Source organism: Sapajus apella, unplaced genomic scaffold (genome assembly GCF_009761245.1).
Source record: "Sapajus apella isolate SASKATOON/1434 unplaced genomic scaffold, GSC_monkey_1.0 scaffold259, whole genome shotgun sequence".
In the NCBI taxonomy this organism is placed as follows: domain Eukaryota; kingdom Metazoa; phylum Chordata; class Mammalia; order Primates; family Cebidae; genus Sapajus; species Sapajus apella.
Window position 1 is genome coordinate 10,025 of NW_022437199.1, and position 7,325 is coordinate 17,349.

Genomic DNA, 7,325 nt, shown 5'->3' on the forward strand with positions numbered 1-7,325 from the left:
TGGGTTTCCTGTGGCTGTCAGGCTTGGGAGCAGCACGGCCGGCAGTGAGCCGGGAGAGAGGCACACTCACGGGAACCACATCTTCACTGACCTCCTCACCTTCCCGCCCAAATGGACTTGCAGGTTGTTTTCCAGATGCTTCTAGTTTGGGCCCCTGAGTGAGAAGCTTACTAATACTTCAAGGCCTCCTGAAGTCCCCTTCTAACTTCTCATCGTCTTTCTGCAGAACCGTCACTAATGTCCTTCCTAAGCTTCCCCTTGGACTTTCTGGGACCCTCTCCAGCCCTCCATCCTGGCTCTTCTCCTGTTCTAGTTTGAAGCTTACAGAGCCCTCCCCAGAGAACATTCCAGAGCTCCCAGACCCCATCTTCTGCACATCCTTGTTGCTCTCCCTGGAAAATTCAGAAGGCTCGGAGGGCAAGACATCTTCCTGATGCTGCCACCTCTCTGGGACTTCCCCCTGAGGCTGCATCAGGTGCCAGTGTCTGGACTCTGCAGGGAGGGCTGCACAGCTGTTCATCTTCAGTGAAACTCCTTTGACTGCTGCTGTTGCTCCTGTGTTCAGTTTGATGGCATCCCCGGGAAGGATGGAGCTGAATTTGGGCTCTGGGAAGCCGGACTGTCTGAGGAAGGTGGGGAGTGGGATGTCTAAAGACCACCTGAGAGGTTTAGAGAGAGGAAACGCAGCTCCACTGTAGTGGCTTGAGCAAAGGCCATTCCAGATGTTGGTTTTCAGTTAGGATGAGAGACTGTGGCTTCTCCTGGGATGTAGGGCAAGGTACTCCACCGCCCCTAACCCAGGATGGGGAAGAGTAGAGTGGATTTGGGAGAGGGGACTCTGTGCCAGAGTCCAGGGCCAGGTTGGAGTCAAAGGTTGGGGTTGGGCTGCATGCTGGGGCCAGGGCCAGGCCTGGGAAGGCTCTGCAGATACTTTAGAGTTTGAACTGGAAAAGAATTAGAGGATTCATTGAATGAAACAGAGTGTGATTTGGGGGATGAAGCCTTCCTAGAAACCCAGGCTGTGGCCCCAGGGACTCGCTGTGCAGAGAGGGGTGGCCCTAAAATAGCCTGCTGCCTGTAAATGGTCCCTCAAGGTGGTGGCATCAGACAGCTGCTGAGGACCAGCCAGTGGCTCTGGCTGGGTTGTTGTGCTCCTGAAAGGTTGTGGGACCGTGGTGGCCCCTCATCACCCACTGTCTTCATTGTATTTCTCAGAGAACACCAGGGCCTGTCTGGCCGCTCCTCTCCTTCTCCTTCCACATCTTCATCCCTGCTGTCTTGGTGACGTGTGTCTCCTGGACATCAGGGTTGAGGAAAGTAGGGCAACCACCTCATCTGCCTGTGTGTGCGGTGTCCCCAGAGTAAGATGCTGTGGCTGGGATTGTCACTGTCACAAAGGCAGAGATGCACCAGGCTCTGGCAACCTCTTGCCACCAGGAGAGGTTTGAGATAGGGTCACTGGAGCGACTGAGGCCCAGAATCACTGGGACAGGAGAAGGCAATGGCCGGCCGTCATGTGGAGACAGGCTCTGAGGGACAGTACCCAGTGGGTGTGCCATCCTGTCACTGTGAGGACCAGTCAGTCTAGGGTTGGGGGGTGCAGGTAGAAGTGAGACCACAGGACTGGGGCCTGTCAAGGGGGAAAGCATACGTGGTCAGGTTGAAGGTGTTCTAGGGAAAGCAGAGGCTCTGCTGGCCAAGAGGCATCCAGTGATGACAGCGCCCAACAGAACCTGCAGACAGGGTGGAGGCCAGAGGACCGGGGAAGTCTATGAGGTCACGCGGGCTGGGGAAGCATCTCTCACACACTCCTCACGTGGCTGCTGGGCTCTGGCAGGCACTGGTTTTTACTCCACACATGGGAGGTCTTACGGGCTGATGAAATCTGCTCTCACCAGGGCTTCAAGACACTCAAGAAAGGAGACAGGAGGCGCGAGCTGCAGCCATGAGCAGTGGGCCTGGGAGGCCAGGAGGGCTGGGTACCTGCTGCCCATGGACCCCAAATCCTCCACTGCTGACTTCACAGAGCTCTGCCTAACCCTGGCCCCAGGGTTTTAGTCACATGTGTCCTTTTCCATGGCCCCTCACTCCCAGGTCAGGCCTAGGCCACGACTTGCATCCTAGCCCCTGGTAAGAAGGAGGACATGGGATGGAAGGAGATGCCTCACCTTTGCAGAGGGGAGTCAGGTTCTGAACCTCCTCCAGCTCCCTCAGGATATTTCTGCTGGCAGGAAGCAGAAGCCTGGGTTGTGGTGGTGAGAGGGGCCTGGAGGTCTCACAGGAGGCTGAGCAGACATCTCCTCAGTGCAGCTCATGGGGGATTTCACCCTGGAGTTTACACAGCTGTGTCCAAGGCCACATGGTCTGGACAGTGATGGCCAGGCAGGCAGTGGGAAGCATATGAAGCATATGTCACTGACAAAGTTCTTCCACAGACACTCCTCATGGTCCTCAGAGCCACCTCGTGGAGAGAAAGGATGGGTGATTGCAAAGAGGAGCCCGCCTTAGCTGAGATAGACAGCTGTCCACGTGGACCCGGAGGCCCCTGCTGCACACTCAGGTTGTCATTGGTCCCCGCCTGCCCACCTCCCCTACTTCCCCAGTGTGCTACACCCATTTTCTGCCCCGTCTACCCATGGCTTCATTACAGCAGGGAATCTGAGAAAGATCCCGGGTTCTTTGCTTCCTGGGAGCTTCCTACTCAGGCCTCTCAAAATGACTCCCCAGCAACAGGCAAAGCTATGTCACATCTTGGGCGGGGGCTGGGATGGGCAGAGCCTTACCTTTTAGCACACTGCTATTATTTCTGATCCTGACCCTAGATCTGAGCTCCATTTGAACCTGAGAAACAAGAAAGAATGAGGGGCTGAGACCAGTTCTTCCTCCTGTCTTCCTAGACAAGCTCCAGAGAGGCGGTGCTCACGAATGACAAGACTGACTCCATCTAGCTCGTGGAGCTCTGTCTTCCTTTTACTCACATTAAAACTGAATCAAATTTTATGTTTTCCTTCTTTGAAAAACGCAAACAGGGATTTTCTACATAAAGTCCACCCTGGATGTCCTCAGTCCCTGTTCCTCTGCTCAAGGAACACGGAGCCTCAGGCCCGCAGGCTCTGCTGAGCTGACAGGGAGGGTTCTGTTTCCGAGGAGGCCAGAGACAGCTCCAGGCTCTGCTGGGAGGCTCTTGGGCTCAGCACAGCCCCAAGATCATCCCACACAGACGCTGGGCCCTAAGGCACCTGCCCTGGGAAGGTGACTGATGCGCCTGGGCTCAGAGCCTGTCCTCCCACAGAGACCTCACCCTACCAAGTCCCAGTGCTTCATTTTCCCCTGAGCCACAGATGGTCTGAGAGCTTGGGATGAAAATCCTATGCTCACTCTAACCTTTGCCTTCCCTGCCTGTCCCTAGAGGGATGATGTGATTTCAACTAGAAATCTAGTTGATTTGGAAAAGTGAAAATGAGAGCAAGAACAAAATAATTATTCTCCCTAAGAGTTATTCTCTGAGCCATTGTCCATATGACTCCTTACCTTCCGGCTGTTCTTCTTCAGACAGGAGGTCGGGAGGGTGGATTATTCCGTGCAGGGGAGTAACACAGTGAGGAGTTCCAGGCTACGCAGAGGATGAGGATGAAATTCATCATGGAGGGAGTAAAGCTGGGGCTCAGCCATGAGTCACTAAAGCTTTTCAGAGGAGACAGGAGATTCTTTATTGAATCACACTGCCAGCCTTATGTAACTGAGCCCTGGGCATCCCCTCTGGGACTGGGGACTGGGGGCCCAGGCCGGCAGCACAGAGCTGCGGTCTTCTCTTCACGAAGGGCTCCTGAGCTGGGTGGGGGTGGGGCAGTGGGAGGAGGATGCTGAAGCGCAGCCCCTCCACAAACACTCATCCCTGGATCCCTGCGCCCTCCTGGCCTTCCAGATCCCTCCTTCCAACTGCCCCTGTGCAACTGTCAAAGACACACCTGGGTCCGTTTTCTATTCTTTCCCCATGGAACACAGATGTTACCTGGCTCCCGTTAACCCCTGGAGAGCTAGTCCTGAGCTCTCCAAGGGTTAGTCCTGTTAGTCTCCCATGTCCCCAGCAACCCAGTTTCAGCACCTCCTAGGAAGAAGCCAGGCTTGGGGCGCTTAGTTCTGCTCTCCACCACAAGCAGCCGGTCATCAGCTCAGCCCCACTGACTCCAGCCTCACAGGTGAGGCACACATATTTTAAAACTCAGAAAAGTGGGGACTGTATTTTGGGCAGAATAAGAAGTAGTATCAAGACCACTAAAATGAGGAAATGCTGAATTCTTGGACTGGAAAATAATGAAAGTTTGTCAAGGTGTTTTTGAGTATGTGTGTGTGTATATGCGTGTGTGTGTGAAGCAAGCTTCATTAGTCTTTGTGTATCTTTCATAGCTCAGAATTATGATTCTAACATAAAAGTAATATTTAGAGGTATGATTATTTGTATTATTGCTAAACTTAAGTTTTATGAATTTTAAATATGTTTGACATTTTGTGTCATTCCCTGTGTAAAGACAGTAAAAGTTAATGGAAGTCATAACAACTAAAATATTAAAATTTCACAAAATTAAGTGTAAAATAAAGTTCTACTTCTGGGTTAATGAGAGTAGAAAAGTTATTATACGTGAAAATTATGAGGATGAAGGAGGTTCTCGAGTAAAAATCCTTAGAAAATAACCAAAATTCCTAGGAGAGTTTCAGGCTTTCAAAGACTGTGAAAGGGGTGACAATTTCAATGAGTCTGTAATGTGCTAGCTATTTTCAGCATTAAACTTCTGCTACGTTCAGTTCTGACTGAGGTATCACAAGAGGAGAGACGAGAGAATCGGGGCAGCAGGAGGTTAGAAAAAGAGGCAGGGATGAAATAGAACATACTCATGAAGGGGAACACGAGGTTTATGTTGGTGCTCTGTTTATAACAATTACAATATGTTCAAGAACATTTATTTTGCTAAAATCTTAGTCATCTATATGAACATTTATGTATTGCATTTGTTTTTTATTTATTTAGATGTTTTTACATTTTCAAAAACTCAATTTTTAAAATTATTTATTGAACATCTATGGAGTATGTGATTGAGTATGCACATGTATGTGTATACATGTGTGTGCTTACTCATGTGTATGAGTATGTGCATGCATGATTAGGTATAGGTATGTGTACACATGCATGGATATATGTGTAAGTAGGTGTGTATGTATGTCTATGTTTACATGCACGTATGTGAATGTTTCTGTGTATGCTATTGTTTGTAATTACGTGTGTGTTCATGTGCATATTTATATACGTGAATCTATGTGTGTAAGTGGGTGTGTACTAATGCGCATATGATACTTTTTTGTCTGCAGCATGTGCACCTAAATGTCACAGGTGCGACAAATGTCACAGCTACCACAAGATCTACAAGTTCATAGTGGTTACATTACAGTTCATTGTGGTGACATTTTCAGAACACAATAATCCTAACTTTCTGCACAGTATCTGTTGGAAGACCCAAAGCTACAAAACCCCAAAGGATCTGGTTTGTACATCTTACAATATTCATTTGTTGACAGCTTCTATGGAATTGAATATCATCTTTTCTTAGCTGTATATCAGTTAAGTGGCTTCAGAAAAGTGCACTTTGTTTTGAAAATCATACTAATTTGAACATCATCACTTATCAGGTTTGAAAAAATATAATATTTTTATTCCTATAAGCATTATTAATATACTGATTTCAATTTTCCCTTAGCTCTTTTGTTTTGGTGGTGGTTGAAGTCATGCTATTGAATGATACAATGACTAGAGATAGTTTAAAAAAGTTTTACTTTATAGCTTCTGAAACAAGGAGTATGCCAAGTGCTCTGGGCACAGACTATGGGCTGAGAAAATGTCTTCAGTCCTGTAGTGTCTGCTCCTTAATGTTAGAGGAATGAATTAGATGTTCATACAACTAGTTATTTTAAATTGGGGAAGTATTCTAACTTGTAAGTTTATAACCTCACAAATAATTGGGTGCATCATCTTTATCTTTCAACGAGGAACTTTAAAATAAATGCTTTGGATGGAAAACAGCATGAGATAAGGGTGTGTGACCCTATGTATGGTGGGGTGCAGGCCAGGTTCTCTTCTTTCCTGCCTAGACTTGCCATGCCCCTTGATAGAAGGTTTTTAGGTCATAAGGAGAATTTTCAAAATGCTACTATGTTATTAATTTTGTAGTCTTTCCAAGAACCACTTTGTGGCAGTGTTAGAACTGCTTTCTACTTAATTAGTTTCTGCTCTTAACATTTTTTCTTAATCTTTTCTTCCTTGTTTAGCTTTTCTCTTTCTCGCTTACACAGCTGGATGCTTAGATTGCATTTTTCAGCTATTGTTCTTTTTATATGTACATATATAAGCCTATAATATCCCTCTAAATCTCACAAACCTTGATTTATTATTATTTAACTTTTAATTCATGTTTTCTAATATCTGTTGTTTTTATTTTTCAACATTGGATTAGTTAGATTGGTGTTTCACAAATTTCAAGCATATGGATGTTTTTAGGTGCCTCTTTGTTATTGAAGTCTAGCTTTTATAGAAAATACACTTTATGTTTTTATTTCTTTGAAATGTGGAGGCTTAATTTCCAGCCCAGCATTAGTCCAATTTTTGTATATGTTCTACACATACACAGAAAGGATATGCATTTGGCAAGGAATGGTTACACTTTTCTTTCTGTACATGTCCATTAGATCAAATTCTGTCTACTGTACTTATTAATATTTAACCCATCCACTGAGTTCTGAATTTCAATAGTTACATTTTTAAGTCCTAAAGCTCCCATTTTATTCTTTTATATAAGTTTACTTCTTTGGTAAATTTTCTATAACAGTTTATTTTCTATAACAGTTTATTTTCAGGTACATTTATTGTTTTTTCAATGTCAGTTGTGCTTTTCATTTTATTAACTATTCATTATCATTTGGCTTTTTTTTTTTTTTTTTTTTTTTTTTGAGACGGAGTTTCGCTCTTGTTACCCAGGCTGGAGTGCAATGGCGCGATCTCGGCTCACCGCAACCTCCGCCTCCTGGGTTCAGGCAATTCTCCTGCCTCAGCCTCCTGAGTAGCTGGGATTACAGGCACGTGCCACCATGCCCAGCTAATTTTTTGTAGTTTTTAGTAGAGACGGGGTTTCACCATGTTGACCAGGATGGTCTCGATCTCTTGACCTCGTGATCCACCCGCCTCGGCCTCCCAAAGTGCTGGGATTACAGGCGTAAGCCACCGCACCCGGCCTATCATTTGGCTTTTATCTCTTTATTTTTGTAAACCATTTAATTGA